The sequence below is a fragment of the Arachis ipaensis genome, chromosome B10 (genome assembly GCF_059453495.1).
Source record: "Arachis ipaensis isolate K30076 ecotype BB chromosome B10, ASM5945349v1, whole genome shotgun sequence".
NCBI classification, from domain to species: domain Eukaryota; kingdom Viridiplantae; phylum Streptophyta; class Magnoliopsida; order Fabales; family Fabaceae; genus Arachis; species Arachis ipaensis.
In genome coordinates, this window is record NC_142435.1 from 41,136,561 (window position 1) to 41,155,084 (window position 18,524).

At 35.4% G+C, this 18,524-nt stretch overlaps 1 non-coding gene across 1 annotated transcript; it reads right to left on the reverse strand.

The window, feature by feature from the left end:
• Positions 1-1,771: 1,771 nt before the first annotated feature.
• Positions 1,772-1,879, reverse strand: LOC148579805 (small nucleolar RNA R71). The gene has a single exon (XR_015895506.1). It is a non-coding gene; the product is annotated as a small nucleolar RNA R71 (small nucleolar RNA).
• Positions 1,880-18,524: the final 16,645 nt, after the last annotated feature.

Below are 18,524 nucleotides of genomic sequence, written 5' to 3' on the forward strand. Positions count from 1 at the left end.
GTTGTTCTTGGTAAGTCTTCTTGTTTGATCTTGATGTTTTCAGGTTTTGTGTCTTTTCTTGTTTTACATGTGCATTTTTCGTTTCTTAGAGTCTAAACATGAAAGATTTCTAAGTTTGGTGTCTTACATGTTTTCCTTGCATTAAAAATTTTTCAAAATTGTGTCTTGATGTTCATCTTGACATTCAAAGTGTTCTTGGTGTTCATCTTGACATTCATATCATTCATGCATGCATTCATTGTTTTGATTCAAAATTTTCATGCATTGAGTCTTTTTGTTATTTTTCTCTCTCATCATAAAAATTCAAAAATCAAAAAAATATATCTTTTCCTTTTTCTCTCATCAAATTCGAAAATTTGGATTGACTTTTTCAAAAAATTTTAAAATCAAATTGTTTCTCATGAGTCAAATCAAATTTTCAATTTGAAAATCTTATCTTTTTCAAAATCTTTTTCAAAAATCAAATCTTTTTCAAAATTCTTAGTTATTTTCAAAAATTCCAAAAATATTTTTCAAAAATCTTTTTCTTATTTTTATACCAAATTTTCGAAAATAACAATAACAATTAATGTTTTGATTCAAAAATTTCAAGTTTGTTACTTGCTTGTTAAGAAAGATTCAAACTTTGAGTTCTAGAATCATATCTTGTGATTTCTTGTGAATCAAGTCATTAATTGTGATTTTAAAAATCAAATCTTTTTTCAAAACTAATTTCAATCTTATCTTTTTCAAAAATTTGATTTTCAAAATATCTTTTCTAATTTCCTAACTTCTTATCTTTTCAAAATTGATTTTCAAAATTTGTTTCAACTAACTAACTAACTTTTTGTTTGTTTCTTAACTTTTTCAAAACTACCTAACTAATTCTCTCTCTCTCATTTTCGAAAATATCTTCCCCCTTTTTCAAAATTTCTTTTTAATTTATTAATTATTTTAATTTTTAAATCTTAATTTTCGAAAATTACTAACATCTTTCAAAAACCATTTTCGAAAATCACTAACTCTTTTTCAAAAATATTTTTCGAAAATTCTCCCTCTCCCATTTTATTCTATTTATTCATTCATTTACTAACATCTCATCTCACATCTCTGCCATCCTCACAGTTGTGTTTTTTCCATTATATTACATTCTTTGTCTCCCCCTCTTTTCTTCTACTCACACAGGGATCCCTATACTGTGGTATAAAGGATCTCTATTATTATTATTATTATTTTTCTGTGCCCTCTTCTTTGTCATATGAGCAGGAGCAAGGATAAGAACATTCTTGTGGAAGCAGATCCAGAACCTGAAAAGACTCTGAAAAGGAAACTAAGAGAAGCTAAAATACAATAATCCAGAGATAACCTTTCAGAAATTTTCGAACAGGAAGAGGAGATGGCAGCCGAAAATAATAATAATGTAAGGAAGATGCTTGGTGACTTTACTGCACCTAATTCCAATTTACATGGAAGAAGCATCTCCATTCCTGCCATTGGAGCAAACAACTTTGAGCTGAAACCTCAATTAGTTTCTCTGATGCAGCAGAACTGCAAGTTTCATGGACTTCCATCTGAAGATCCATTTCAGTTCTTAACTGAATTCTTGCAAATATGTGATACTGTTAAGACTAATGGAGTAGATCCTGAAGTCTACAGGCTCATGCTTTTCCCTTTTGCTGTAAGAGACAGAGCTAGATTATGGTTGGATTCTCAACCCAAAGACAGCCTGAACTCTTGGGATAAGCTGGTCACGGCTTTCTTAGCCAAGTACTTTCCTCCTCAAAAGTTGAGCAAGCTTAGAGATGATGTTTAAACCTTCAGACAGAAAGAAGGTGAATCCCTCTATGAAGCTTGGGAAAGATACAAACAATTGACCAAAAAGTGTCCTTCTGACATGCTTTCAGAATGGACCATCTTGGATATATTCTATGATGGTTTATCTGAGCTATCAAAGATGTCACTGGACACTTCTGCAGGTGGATCCATTCACCTAAAGAAAACGCCTGCAGAAGCTCAAGAACTCATTGACATGGTTGCTAATAACCAGTTCATGTACACTTCTAAAAGGAATCCTGTGAGCAATGGGACGCCTATGAAGAAGGGAGTTCTTGAAGTTGATACTCTGAATGCCATACTGGCTCAGAATAAAATATTGACTCAGCAAGTCAATATGATCTCTCAGAGTCTGCATGGAATGCAAGCTGCATCCAACAGTACTCAAGAGGCATCTTCTGAAGAAGAAGCTTATGATCTTGAAAACCCTGCAATAGCAGAGGTAAATTATTTAGGTGAACCTTATGGAAACACCTATAACTCATCATGGAGAAATCATCCAAATTTCTCATGGAAGGATCAAAAGCCCCAACAAGGCTTTAATAATGGTGGAAGAAACAGGTTTAACAATAATAAACCTTTTCCATCATCCACTCAGCAACAGACAGAGAACTCTGAACAAAATACTTCTAATTTAGCAAATCTAGTCTCTGATCTGTCCAAGGCCACTGTGAGTTTCATGAATGAAACAAGGTCTTCCATTAGAAATTTGGAAGCACAAGTGGGCCAGCTGAGTAAAAGGATCACTGAAATCCCTCCCAGTACTCTCCCAAGCAATACAGAAGAGAATCCAAAAGGAAAGTGCAAGGCCATTGACATAAGCACCATAGCCGAACCTACAAGGGGAGTGGAGGACGTGAATCCCAGGGAGGAAGACCTCCTGGGACGTCCAGTGATCAATAAGGAGCTTCCCTCTGAGGAACCAAAGGACTCTGAGGCTCATTTATAGACCATAGAGATTCCATTGAACCTCCTTATGCCCTTCATGAGCTCTGATGAGTATTCCTCTTCTGAAAAGAATGAGGATGTTACTGAAGAGCAAACTGCCAAGTTTCTTGGTGCAATCATGAAGCTGAATGCCAAATTATTTGGCATTGATACTTGGGAAGTTGAACCTCCCTTGTTCATCAATGAACTAAGTGATCTGGATCAACTGACATTGCCTCAGAAGAGACAGGATCCTGGAAAGTTCATAATACCTTGTACTATAGGCACCATGATCTTTAAGGCTCTGTGTGACCTTGGTTCGGGAATAAACCTCATGCCCCTCTCTGTAATAGAGAAACTGGGAATCTATGGGGTGCAAGCTGCTAAAATCTCATTAGAGATGGCAGACAGTTCAAGAAAACAGGCTTATGGACAAGTAGAGGACGTGTTAGTAAAGGTTGAAGGCCTTTACATCCCTGCTGATTTCATAGTCCTGGATACTGGAAAGGAAGAGGATGAATCCATCATCCTAGGAAGACCTTTCCTGGCCACAGCAAGAGCTGTGATTGATGTTGACAGAGGTGAAATAGTCCTTCAATGGAATGAGGACTCCCTTGTGTTTAAAACTCAAGGATCTCCCTCTGCAACCATGGAGAGGAAGCAGAAAAAGCTTCTCTCAAAGCAGAGTCAACCAGAGCCCCCACAGTCAAACTCTAAGTTTGATGTTGGGAGGCGACAACCAAACTCTAAGTTTGGTGTTGAACTCCCATATCCAAACTCTAAGTTTGGTGTTGGAGAGTCTCAACAAAGCTCTGCACATCTGTGAGGCTCCAAGAGAGCCCACTGTCAAACTATTGACATTAAAGAAGTGCTTGTTGGGAGGCAACCCAATGTTTATTTATCTAACTATATTTTTCTTAGTTATATGTCTTTATAGGTTCATGATCATGTGGAGTCATAAAATAAATATAAAAATTGAAAACGGAATCAAAAACAGCAGAAGAAAAATCACACCCTGGAGGAGCATCTGTCTGGCGTTCAGCGCCAGAACAGAGCATGGTTCTGGCGCTGAACGCCCAAAATGGGCAGCTTCTGGGCGCTGAACGCCAGAACAGGCATGGTTCTGGCGTTCAACGCCAGAAATGGCACACAAATGGGCGTTGAACGCCCAAAATGGCCACCAACCTGGCGCTGAACGCCCAGAGTTGGGTGCAAAGGCATTTTCACATGCCTAATGGGTGCAGGGATGTAAATCCTTAAACACCTCAGGATCTGTGGACCCCACAGGATCCCCACTTACCTCCACTCACTTCTTCTCACCACTCTCTTTCACACAACCCCATAAACACTCTTCCCCATAAACCTACCTCATAAACTCCACCTACCTTCAAAAATTCAAAACCAATTTCCCACCCAAACCCACCCATATGGCCGAAACCTTTCCCCCCTCCCTTCCCTATATAAAGACCTCCATTTTTCATCAAATTCACACAACACACCCCTCTACACTCCTCTTGGCCGAAACCACCTCTCCCTCTCCCTCTCCATATTTCTTCTTCTTCTTCTTCTATTCTTTTGTTTATTGCTCGAGGGCGAGCAATATTCTAAGTTTGGTGTGGTAAAAGCATAAGCTTTTTGTTTTTCCATTACCATTGATGGCACCTAAGACCGGAGAATCCTCTAGAAAGGGGAAAGGGAAGACAAGAGCTTCCACATCCGAGTCATGGGAGATGAAAAGGTTCATCTCCAAAGCCCATCAAGACCACTTCTATGATGTTGTGGCCAAGAAGAAGGTGATCCCTGAGGTCCCTTTCAAACTCAAAAGAAATGAGTATCCGGAGATCCGACATGAAATTCAAAAAAGAGGGTGGGAAGTTCTAACAAATCCCATCCAACAAGTCGGCATCCTAATGGTTCAAGAGTTCTATGCCAATGCATGGATCACCAAGAACCATGATCAAAGTAAGAACCCGGATCCAAAGAACTATGTTACAATGGTTCGGGGGAAATACTTAGATTTTAGTCCGAAAAATGTGAGGTTGGCGTTCAACTTGCCAAACATGGAAGAGAACGCACGCCCCTACACAAGGAGAGTCAACTTTGATCAAAGGTTGGACCAAGTCCTTATGGATATATGTGTAGAAGGAGCTCAATGGAAGATTGACTCCAAAGGCAAGTCGGTTCAACTAAGAAGATTGGACCTCAAGTCTGTAGCTAGAGGATGGTTGGAGTTCATTCAATGCTCAATCATTCCCACTAGCAACCGGTCTGAAGTTACTATAGACCGGGCCATCATGATCCATAGCATCATGATTGGAGAAGAGGTGGAAGTTCATGAGATTATACCTTAAGAACTCTACAAGGTGGCTGACAAGTCCTCCACTATGGCAAGGTTAGCCTTTCCTCACCTCATTTGCCACCTATGCAATTCAGCTGGGATTGACATAGAGGGAGATATCCTCATTAAAGAGGACAAGCCCATCACTAAGAAAAAGATGGAGCAAGCAAGAGAGCCCAGTCATGGAGCTCAAGAGGCGTATGAAGCTCATCACCATGAGATCCCGGAGATGCCTCAAATGCACTTTCCTCCACAAAACTATTGGGAGCAAATCAACACCTCCCTAGGAGAATTGAGTTCCAATATGGGACAACTAAGGGTGGAACATCAAGAGCACTCCATCATGCTCCATGAAATAAGAGAAGATCAAAAAGCAATGAGGGAGGAGCAACAAAGACAAGGAAGAGACATAGAAGAGCTCAAGGACATCATTGGTTCCTCAAGAAGGAAACGCCACCATCACTAAGGTGGATTCATTCCTTGCTCTTGTTTCTTCTGTTTTTCGTTTTCTATGTTATGTGCTTATCTATGTTTGTGTCTTCATTACATGATCATTAGTAGTTAGTAACTTTGTCTTAAAGTTATGAATGTCCTATGAATCCATCACCTCTCTTAAAATAAAAACTGTTTTAATTCAAAAGAACAAGAAGTACATGAGTTTCGAATTTATCCTTGAACTTAGCTTAATTATATTGATGTGGTGACAATGCTTCTTGTTTTCTGAATGTATGCTTGAACAGTGCATATGTCTTGTGAAGTTGTTGTTTAAGAATGTTAAATATGTTGGCTCTTGAAAGAATGATGACTAGGAGACATGTTATTTGATAATCTGAAAAATCATAAAAATGATTCTTGAAGCAAGAAAAAGCAGCAAAGAATAAAGCTTGCAAAAAAAAATAGGCGAAAAAAAAATATAGAAAGAAAAAGCAAGCAGAAAAAAGCCAAAAGCTCTTAAAATCAAGAGGCAAGAGCAAAAAGCCAATAACCCTTAAAACCAAAAGGCAAGGGCAAATAAAAAAGATCCCAAGGCTTTGAGCATCAGTGGATAGGAGGGCCTAAAGGAATAAAATCCTGGTCTAAGCGGCTAAACCAAGCTGTCCCTAACCATGTGCTTGTGGCGTGAAGGTTTCAAGTGAAAACTTGAGACTGAGCGGTTAAAGTCAAGGTCCAAAGCAAAAAAAAAGTGTGCTTAAGAACCCTAGACACCTCTAATTGGGGACTTTAGCAAAGCTGAGTCACAATCTGAAAAGGTTCACCCAATTATGTGTCTGTGGCATTTATGTATCCGGTGGTAATACTGGAAAACAAAGTTCTTAGGGCCACGGCCAAGACTCATAAAGAAGCTGTGTTCAAGAATCATCATACTGAACTAGGAGAATCAATAACACTATCTGAACTCTGAGTTCCTATAGATGCCAATCATTCTGAACCTCAATGGATAAAGTGAGATGCCAAAACTATTCAAGAAGCAAAAAGCTATAAGTCCCGCTCATTTGATTGAAGCTATGTTTCATTGATAGTTTGGAATTTATAGTATATTCTCTTCTTTTTATCCTATTTGATTTTCAGTTGCTTGGGGACAAGCAACAATTTAAGTTTGGTGTTGTGATGAGCGGATAATTTATACGCTTTTTGGCATTGTTTTTAGTATGTTTTTAGTAGGATCTAGTTACTTTTAGGGATGTTTTCATTAGTTTTTATGTTAAATTCACATTTCTGGACTTTACTATGAGTTTGTGTGTTTTTCTGTGATTTCAGGTATTTTCTGGCTGAAATTGAGGGACTTGAGGAGAAATCAGATTCAGAGGTTGAAGAAGGACTGCTAATGCTGTTGGATTCTGACCTCCCTGCACTCAAAGTGAATTTTTTGGAGCTACAGAACTCGAAATGGTGCGCTTCCAATTGCGTTGGAAAGTAGACATCCAGGGCTTTCCAGAAATATATAATAGTCTATAATTTGGCCAAGAATAGATGACGTAAACTGGATTCAACGCCAGCTTTCTGCCCAAATCTGGTGTCCAGCGCCAGAAAAGGAGCCAAAACCAGAGTTGAACGCCCAAACTGGCACAGAAACTGGTGTTCAACTCCAGGAATGACCTCTACACGTGTAACACTCAAGCTCAGCCTAAACACACACCAAGTAGGCCCCGGAAGTGGATTTATGCATCAATTACATACTTCTGTAAACCCTAGTAGCTAGTTTATTATAAATAGGACCTCTTACTATTGTATTAGATATCTTTGGATCTTTGGATTATCTTTTGATCTATTGATCACGTTTTAGGGGGCTGGCCATCTCGGCCATGCCTGGACCTTCACTTATGTATTTTCATACGGTAGAGTTTCTACACTCCATAGATTAAGGTGTGGAGCTCTGCTGTTCCTCAAAGATTAATGCAAAGTACTTCTGTTTTCTATTCAATTCATCTTATTTCGCTTCTAAGATATCCATTCGCACCCAAGAACGTGATGAAGGTGATGATTATGTGTGATGCTCATCACCATTCTCCCCTATGAACACGTGCCTGACAAACACTTCCGTTCTACATGAAATAAGCTAGAATGAATATCTCTTAGATCTCTTAACCGGAATCTTCGTGGCGTAAGCTAGAATGATGGCGGCATTCAAGAGAATCCAGAAAGTCTAAACCTTGTCTGTGGTATTCCGAGTAGGATTCAATGATTGAATGACTGTGACGAGCTTCAAACTCGCGAGTGCTGGGCGTTAGTGACAGACGCAAAAGGAGGGTGAATCCTATTCCAGCATGATCGAGAACCGACAGATGATTAGCCGTGCTGTGACAGAGCATGTGAGCATATTTTTCACTGAGAGGAGGGGATGTAGCCACTGACAACGGTGATGCCCTTGCATAAAGCCAGCCATGGAAAGGAGTAAGACTGACTGGATGAAGATAGCAGGAAACCAGAGGTTCAGAGGAACGAAAAGCATCTCCATTCGCTTATCTGAAATTCCTACCAATGATTTACATAAGTACCTCTATCCCTATTCTATTATTTATTATTCGAAAACATCATTATCAATTTATATCTACCTAACTGAGATTTGCAAGGTGACCATAGCTTGCTTCATACCGACAATCTCCGTGGGATTCGACCCTTACTCACGTAAGGTATTACTTGGACGACCCAGTGCACTTGCTGGTTAGTTGTATCGAAGTTGTGAACCATGGTATTGGCACCAAGTTCTTGGCGCCATTGCCAGGGGAAGAAAGAGCCATGAATTTTACATAATTAAAGTGTAATCACGATTACGCATACCAAGTTGCTCACGTTGCTAGGGTTTGTTTGAGCCTGGACATCACAATTTCGTGCACCACAAACCTTTTCAAAATTCAAATCTTTTTCAAATCTTTATCTTATCTTGTTTCAAATTTTAAAATCAAATCTTTTCTAATCTTTTATCGTATCTTGTTTTCAAATCTTTTCTTAATTAGTTACTTCTTTTCTCTCTCTTCTTTTTCAAAACTTCCTAACTAATTCCTCTCTCTTCTAATTTTTGAAATTTCTTCTTCTATTTCTCTCTCTTCTTTTTCGAAATTTATTAATTAATTTTCAATTCTTTTTAATTAATTAACTTTTATTTTCGAAATAAATAAATAAATAAAACAAAAACAAAAATATTTTAATTCTTGTTTATCTTTCTACTTCTATTATTCGAATTCTTCTTCTCCTTCTTTTATCTTCATTCTTCTTTCTTTTATCCCTCACATCTCACTGAGAGTTCTCTATCCTCTGGCATAGAAGCTTCCTTTCTTGTTGTATCTATGTTTTCTTGTTTATGACCAGGAACAGGGATAAAGAGCCTCTCTTTAATCTTGATCCTAAACCTGAGAGGACTTTAAGGAGGAGCTTGCAACAAATTAAAGCACAACACTCCGGAAGAAATCTTTCAAAAAATTTCGAACAAGAAGAAGAAGATATGGCAGCCGAGCCTAATCATGAAGGAGAGGCAAGAAAGGTTCTTGGTGACTTCACCATGCCTACCTCTAATTTTTATGGCAGAAGCATCTCTGTACCTACCATTGGAGCTAACAATTTTGAGCTTAAGCCTCAGTTAGTCTCTCTTCTGCAACAGAATTGCAAGTTCTATGGACTTCCACTGGAAGATTCACATCAGTTCCTAGCTGAATTTTTGAAAATCTGTGACACTGTTAAGACCAATGGAGTGGATCCTGAGGTCTACAAACATATGCTCTTTTCCTTTGCTGTTAGAAATAGAGCTAAGATATGGTTGGATTCTCAACCTAAAGAGAGCCTAGACTCTTGGGAAAAGCTGATCAATGCTTTTTTGGCTAAATTCTTTCCTCCTCAAAAGATGAGCAAAATTAGAGTGGAAGTTCAAACCTTCAGACAAAGAGAAGGTGAATCCTTCTATGAAACTTGGGAAAGATACAAGTAATTGATCAGGAGGTGTCCTCCTGACATGCTCTCAGAATGATATATCATAAGAATTTTCTATGATGGTCTGTCTGAGATGTCCAAAATATCATTGGAAAGCTCTACAGGTGGATCACTCCACTTGAAGAAAACGCCTGCAGAAGCAAGAGAACTCATTGAGATGGTTGCAAACAACCAATTCATGTACACCTCTAAGAGAAATCCTGTAAGCAATGGGGTCCCTCAGAAGAAAGGAGTTCTTGAAGTTGACACGCTGAATGCCATATTGGCTCAGAACAAGATCTTGACCGAGGAGGTCAATATGATCTCTCAGCATTTGACTGGAATACAAGCTGCAGCTGGCAGCACCCAGGAAGCTTTTTTTGAAGGAGAAGCTTATGATCCTGATCAACCCACCATGGAGGAGGTGAATTACATGGGAGAATCCTATGGAAACACCTACAACCCCTCATGAAGGAACCATCCTAACCTTTCATGGAAGGATCAACAGAAACCTCAGCAAGGTTTCAATAACAATCAAGGTGGAAGAACCCAGAATAGGTTCAACAACAGGCCACCATTCCCATCTTCTCAAGGGAATGTGGAGACTCCTAAGCAGAGCCTTTCTGACTTAGTGACTATTGATGCGTGAACATCTTTTCTATCTTTTCCTAATGAATTTGCATTTGAATTATTAAGTTTAATCAAGATTTAATTATCTTTAGCCATTATGAATGCTACTTTGAGTTGTTTGCAATTTCTGTTTATTTCAAGTAACATTCAGATGGATTTGACGGAGTTTTGTAGCAGAAAAGGGAGAAAGCGAATGATGCTGTGAACTCTGACCTTCTTGCACTCAAACAAAAATAACTTGAGATACAGAAATCTAATTGACATGATTCCAGCGGCATTGGAAAACTAACTTCCAGGGCTTTCAAACGATATATAACAGTATACCCTTTCTCTTCATCCTGTACGGTCAAGGAAGCGCCTAACTTGGATTTCACCAAGTTAGGCGCCAAAGGAAAGCGCCACACGCCAGATGCACATCAAGTGACGAGTTATTTGCTGCCTCAAGTTAGGCGCCAAACCCAGCCAATTAACAAGGGAAGAAGTGGTCCCGCTTCCCAATTTATGATGGCAGCAAAGATATTATTTATTTTTTTATCAAAACTTTATTTTAATTACAAATAGGAAAAGATATTATTTAGTTTTAGAAAATATATTTTACATTAATTAGGATTAGATATAAAAGGTAAAAGAATTAGCCCTTCGGGCTCTTCTCTTCTCTTCTACCTCATTTCACACTTTGCAGTTTACCTGAATCCTAGTTTTCTCTCTGAACCTTGAGCAACTAAACCTCCACTGTTAAGGTTAGGAGCTCTGTCTATTGTATGGATTGATACTATTATTTTTCTATTTTAATTCATGTACTGGTTTATATTTCAAGAATTGTTTTCGTTCTTTATCTTATGAATCTGGGTGGAACGGAAGTATGATCCTTGTTCTAATTGAGTTCTTGTATAACTTGGAAAAGCTCTTTACTTGAACAACAGCTTGAAAACATATTCTCCTAAATTTCTAATTATCTGGACTTAACGGGATACATGACATATAATCCTCTTATATTTGGGTAATTAGGATTTCTGTGGCATATAAACTAGAATTGAACTTCACTCTCTAATTGGAATTAAGTGACCAAGGAATTGGCAGTTGATAAATTTTAGAGGAGACTAAAAAGGTCTAAGGAATTAGGGTTTAGTTACATATAGTTTGCCATGAATTGAATCTTGCATGATTAAAAAAATTAGTAAAAAAAGTCAATCCGGAAAATATATATCTCTGAAACCTTAACTGTTTCTCCATATATTATTTACATCAATTTACTGCTTGCTATTCTGATTTTCTGATTTACTGTTTAATGCTTTTGAACACTCAAACACTATTCTCTGCTTGTCTAACTAAGTAAATTAATCAACCATTGTTGCTTAGTCCATCAATCCTCGTGGGATCAACCCTCATTCACTTGAGGTACTACTTGGTACGACCCGGTGCACTTATCGGTTAGTCTGTGGATTATAAATTTCGCACCATGTTTTTGGTGTCATTGCCGGAAATTGACTGTGATTAACAACTATTCGGTGTTTGATTGCTTATATTAGATAATTTTTTCTTTAATTAGTTTCTTTTTAGTATTATTAATTTTATTTTTATTTTCCATTTTTTTCTTTATTCTTTTCCTTTTTCGTTTACTTTCCTCTGTTTATTTTTCTTTTTTTTTTTTTTATTATTAAAAAAAAAACCACCCTTGATTTCTATTTTTATCTTCCTTTCTAAATTTCCCTTTCCGTTTTTTTTCTTTCCTTAAATTTCTTTTTGCATTCTTTCTTTTTATTTCAATTTTTTTGTTTTTGTTTTATTTTATTTAATATTTTTATTCTTTTACGTTGTTTTTCTTTTTTTTTTTTTTTTAACTTCCGTTTCTTTTTTTATTTTTAGTTTTATTTGATTTTTGTCATTAGTTCCGAAAAATTGCATTATATATATTTTTTTATTCTCCTTCCCAATATTTTTTTATTATTTTTATTTTCTTTTATTTTCGTTTTGCTTCTGTCCACTACTATTTTTTTTATCTTTTTATATTTTACTGGTTTTATTTTATTTTTATCATTAATTAAAAAAGTATTTTAATTTATTTTATTTAATTTTTTTCTCTTAATTTCTAAAATTAAGTTTGGTGTCCCTTTAGTTGTTTTATTCTTCCTAATTATTTTACTTATTGAGTTTGAATTTTATACTCCGTTTTACTTATTAGTTATTTTTTTTTCAGTTTATTTTCTTTATTTTATTTTTCTTTTATTTCGTTTTCTTTTATACTTTATTTTTCTTTTATTTCGTTTTCTTTTATTGAGTTTGGTGTTGTCTCTTCACTTGTGGTTTTTCTGTTTATTTTAATGGCACCAAAGGGAGACAAATCATCTTCACGGAGGAGCACAGCCTGAAGAATGAGACAGCCACCAGCATAACTGAGGTGGTTGAGTTTCTTTCATTCTAATTCTCCTTCCGTTCTTATTTTGTTGTCTTCTGTTTTCTGTTGCTTTGATTGCCTGCATGATCTTTAGTACTTTCAGTTTTTAGATTTAGTTTCATTCTGTTATTTGCAAAAAAAAATTGTCTCTTGTACCGCTCACTGAGCTTGAATCTAAAAAAAAAAAGAAAAAGAAGTGATGTATTGCATGAGAAATTAAGTTTATATTGAAGAATAGTCTTATTTACTTAGATGTGGTGGTATTATTTGTAATTTTGAATGCATGATATGAACAGTGCATATTTGAATTTGAATCAAAGGATTTTGATGTATGAGGAACAAGAATTTAGAAAAATATTATGAATTCTCTTAAGTTAGTGAAAGCTTAATCCTTGAACCAAAAGTAACAGCAAAAGAAAAATAAAAGCAAGGTCCAAAGCTCTGAGCATCAATAACTAGGGAGGTCAGACATGATTAAAAGCTCAAAGAGTTGTTTTCCTAGTCATATGCTTGTGGTGTTCTTGTGTCAAGTAATCCTTGAGACAGAACATTTAGAGTCGAGATCAAATGCATTTAGCAAAGTATGCCAAAGGCTTTGAGCACCACTGTCTGTGAGTAACTGAAAGAAAAATCAGAACTTACAGAGAGTTCCCCAGTTAAGTGCTTATGGTGTTTTTGTGTCAAGTGAAATTTGAGACAAAGCTTTTAAAGTCACGACTAGACTCAGGGTGCAAAGCACCAAAGAAAAGAGAATTAAAGGAAATTTGCTATGTTCAAGGATTAAACTGAAGTGTAGAAGATTAGAGAATTCATAATATTATCCGGATTCTAACTCCTAATAACAGTAACATCCTTCTGATTCAAGGGAGAGTGAGATGCCAAAACTATTCAGGATTGCAGTTGTAAACCCAACTTCAAGAAGAGACATGAGCTAATTGAACTCTCACTCTCATGCAAATTCACATCCTAAGCCTATGTTAGTTTTGGTTGCTTGAGGACAAGCAACAATTCAAGTTTGGTGTTATGATGCGTGAGCATCTTTTCTATCTTTTCCTAATGAATTTGCATTTGAATTATTAAGTTTAATCAAGATTTAATTATCTTTAGCTACTATGAATGCTACTTTGAGTTGTTTGCAATTTTTGTTTATTTCAAGTAGCATTCAGATGGATTTGACGGAGTTTTGTAGCAGAAAAGGGAGAAAGCGAATGATGCTGTCAACCCCGACTTCCTTGCACTCAAACAGGAATGACTTGAGTTACAGAAGTCCAATTGACGTGATTTCAGCGGCATTGGAAAGCTAACTTCCAGGTATTTCCAACGATATATAATAATCTACCCTTTCTCTTCATCCTGTATGGTCAAGGTAGCGCCTAACTTGGATTTCACCAAATTAGGCACCAAAGGAAAGCTCCACACGCCAGATGCACATCAAGTGACGAGTTATTTGCTGCTTCAACAGTAGGCGCCAAACCCAGCCAATTAACAAGGGAAGAAGTGGTCCCGTGTCCAAATTTATGATGGCAGCGAAGATATTATTTATTTTTTGATCAAAACTTTATCTTAATTACAAATAAAAAAAGATATTATTTAGTTTTAGAAAATATATTTTACATTAATTAGGATTAGATATAAAAGGAAAAAGAATCAGCCCTTCGGGCTTTTCTCTTCTCTTCTACCTCATTCCGCACTTTACAGTTTACCTGAATCCTTGTTTTCTATCTGAACCATGAGCAACTAAACCTCCACTGTTAAGGTTAGGAGCTCTGTCTATTGTATGGATTGATACTATTATTTTTCTATTTTAATTTATGTACTGATTTATATTTCAGGAATTGTTTTCATTTTTTATCTTATGAATCTGGGTGGAATGGAAGTATGACCCTTATTCTAATTGAGTTCTTGTATAACTTGGAAAAGCTCTTTACTTGAACAACAGCTTGAAAACATATTCTCCTAAATTTCTAATTATCTGGACTTAACGGGATACGTGACATATAATCCTCTTATATTTGGGTAATTAGGATTTCTGTGGCATATAAACTAGAATTGAACTTCACCCTCTAATTGGAATTAAGTGACCAAGGAATTGTTGGTTGATGAATTTTAGAGGAGACTAAAAAGGTTTAAGAAATTAGGGTTTAGTCACTTATAGTTTGCCATGAATTGAATCTTGCATGATTAAAATAATTAGTAAGAAAAGTCAATCCGAAAAATAGATATCTCTGAAGCCTTAACTGTTTCTCCATATATTATTTACATCAATTTACTGCTTGCTATTCTGATTTTCTGATTTACTGTTTAATACTTTTGAACACTCAAACACTATTCTCTGCTTGTCTAACTAAGTAAATTAATCAACCATTGTTGCTTAGTCCATCAATCTTCGTGGGATCGACCCTCATTCACTTGAGGTACTACTTGGTACGACCCGGTGCACTTGCCGATTAATTTGTGGATTATAAATTCCGCACCAAATTTTTGACGCCGTTGCCGGGAATTGACTGTGGTTAACAACTACTCGTTGTTTGATTGCTTAGATTAAATAATTTTTTCTTTAATTAGTTTCTTTTTAGTATTATTAATTTTAATTTTATTTTCCGTTTTTTTTTTCTTTATTCTTTTCTTTTTTCGTTTACTTTTCTCTATTTATCTTTTTTTTTCTTTTTATTATTAAAAAAAACCACCGTTGATTTCTATTTTTATCTTCCTTTCTAAATTTCCTTTTCCGTTTTTTTTTTCTTTCGTTAGGTTTCAGTTTAAATTTCTTTTTGCATTCTTTCTTTTTATTTCAATTTTTTTGTTTTTATTTTATTTTATTTATTTTATTTATTCTTTTACGTTGTTTCTCTTTTTTTTTAACTTCCGTTTCCTTTTTTATTTTTAGTTTTATTTGATTTTTGTCACTAGTTCCGAAAAATTGCATTATATATATATATATATATATATATATATATATATATATATATATATATATATATATATATATATATATATATATTTATTCTCCTTTCCAATATTTTTTTATTATTTTTATTTTCTTTTATTTTCGTTTTGCTTTTGTCCATTACTATTTTTTTTATCTTTTTATATTTTATTGGTTTTATTTTATTTTTTTCTCTTAATTTCTGAAATTAAGTTTGGTGTCCCTTTAGTTGTTTTATTCTTCCTAGTTATTTTACTTATTGAGTTTGAATTTTATACTCCGTTTTGCTTATTAGTTGTTTTATTTTTTTCAGTTTATTTTCTTTATTTTATTTTTCTTTTATTTTGCTTTCTTTTATACTTTATTTTATTTTTATTTATTTTTATTTATTTTTATTTTTTTATGTTCTTTCTTCTTTGCTTGCCTGTTTACCACATGGTGAATTTAATGTTGATTGGTATTTTGTGCTAAGGAAAAATAATGGAAAGAGATCACATGGGTTACTACTAGTGATTCATATTATTGTGGATGGAGGAACTATCCGAAATTTGGTTGGCAAAGTCAAAATCAAAGAAACTTCAATGCTCCATGTTCCAACTATGAAGAACCACCATCTCCATATTCATACCAAGAACCACCACCTCTCTATTCATACCAAGAACCACCACCTCTCTATCCATATCAAGAACCATCATCGTTCTACCCATATCAAGAGCCACCATCTTCCTATTCATACCAAGAACCATCCTCTTTTTACTCTTATCAAAAACCAACATCTCCTTCTTACCCATATCAAGAGCCATCATCTCCTTATTCATATCAAGAACCATAATCTCTTGAGCTTCTCATGAAAGAATTTATACAAGATATAAGGACGAGTGTCAAAAATGTTGAGAAATATGTGCAGTTGATTATCAAGCCCCATGAAGAGGAACAAGTAAATTTCTTCCCAAGAGATATAATGCAAGATCCTATGGAAGAAAGTGAGGAAATCATTCAAAAGAGTTCATACTCCAGTGAATTAGAGAACTTTCCACCCTCACACATGGATAAAGAGAAAGATGCGAAAACAAAGGAGGAAGATGCACCAACAAAGAAGGAAGATGCACAAACAAAGGGGGTTGTAAGGGATGAAAATAATTATGGGAATCTACACTCCAATGAAGCAGAGAGTGGCATAGAGGGTGAGTTTATTGAACCACCAATTCAAGAAGTTCTTGATGGAGGGTACACTCAAACCATCACACAACACCCATATTTTGAAATCAAAGAAGTGAAGGCAACCAAGGAAAGTATTAAAAAGGGGATTGTGACCAAGAAATAGAAGAAAATATCCATGAAAAAGAGAAGGTTAGCAAAAAATAATCCAACCTCTACCCCAACAAGCAATGTGAATCAAGCTAATCACAATACAAGAAAGCTTATTAGGAGGAATTTATATCAGGGGGCACTAATTTTTACCTCTCCCCCCTTGGAGACATTTCTTTTAACCAACTGGAAGAAGAGGAAGAAAATTCAACAATCAAGTGTCAAGCTAATGACATTAAAGAAGCGCTTTTTGAGAGGCAACCCAACTACTAGTATCCTTGGTTTTGCAGTTACTTTGGTTTTAATTTTATAGTTATTTTGATTTTAGCATTATAGTTATTTTAGTTCTGGTTTTAAATTATTTTATCTCACTATTTTTTAGAATTTTTCTTGTTTTACATGTGTTTTGGTCATGCAGAGTGATTAGAACAGGAATAGGAGCAATTAAAAATAAATTTTGACACCCTTGAGCTTTTTTTTTTTTGCTTGAGGACAAGCAAAATTTTAAGTTTGGTGTTGTCTCTTCACTTGTGGTTTTTCTGTTTATTTTAATGGCACCAAAGGGAGGCAAATAATCTTCATGGAAGAGCACAGCCTGAAGAATGAGATAGCCACCAGCATAACTGAGGTGGTTGAGTTCCTTTCATTCTAATTCTCCTTCCGTTCTTATTTTGTTGTCTTCTGTTTTCTGTTGCTTTGATTGCCTGCATGATCTTTAGTACTTTCAGATTTTAGATTTAGTTTCATTTTGTTATTTGCTAAAAAAAATTGTCTCCTGTACTATTCACTGAGCTTGAATCTAAAAAGAAAAAGAAAAAGAAGTGATGTATTTCATGAGAAATTGAGTTTATATTGAAGAGTAGTCTTATTTACTTAGATGTGGTGGTATTATTTGTAATTTTGAATGCATGATATGAACAGTGCATATTTGAATTTGAATCAAAGGATGTTGATGTATGAGGAACAAGAATTTAGAAAAATATTATGAATTCTCTTAAGTTAGTGAAAGCTTAATCCTTGAAGTAAAAGAAACAGCAAAAGAAAAATAAAAGCAAGGTCCAAGGCTCTGAGCATCAATGATTAGGGAGGTCAGACATGATTAAAAGCTCAAAGAGTTGTTTCCCTAGTCATATGCTTGTGGTGTTCTTGTGTCAAGTAATCCTTGAGACATAACATTTAGAGTCGAGATCAAATGCATTTAGCAGAGTATGCCAAAGGCTTTGAGCACCACTGTCTGGGAGTAACTGAAAAAAAAATCAGAACTTACAGAGAGTTCCCAAGTTAAGTGCTTGTGGTGTTTTTGTGTCAAGTGAAGCTTGAGACAAAGCTTTTAAAGTCACGACTAGGCTCAGGGTGCAAAGCACCAAAGAAAAGAGAATTAAAAGAAATTTGCTATGTTCAAGGATTAAACTAAAGTGTAGAAGATTAGAGAATTCATAATATTATCCAAATTCTAACTCCTAATGACAGTAATATCCTTCTGATTCAAGGGAGAGTGAGATGCCAAAACTATTCAGGATTGTAGTTGTAAACTCCACTTCAGAAAGAGACATGAGCTAATTGAACTCTCACTCTCATGCAAATTCACATCCTAAGCCTATGTTAGTTTTGGTTGCTTGAGGACAAGCAACAATTCAAGTTTGGTGTTGTGTTGCGTGAGCATCTTTTCTATCTTTTCCTAATGAATTTGCATTTGAATTATTAAGTTTAATCAAGATTTAATTATCTTTAGCTACTATAAATGCTACTTTGAGTTGTTTGCAATTTTTGTTTATTTCAAGTAGCAT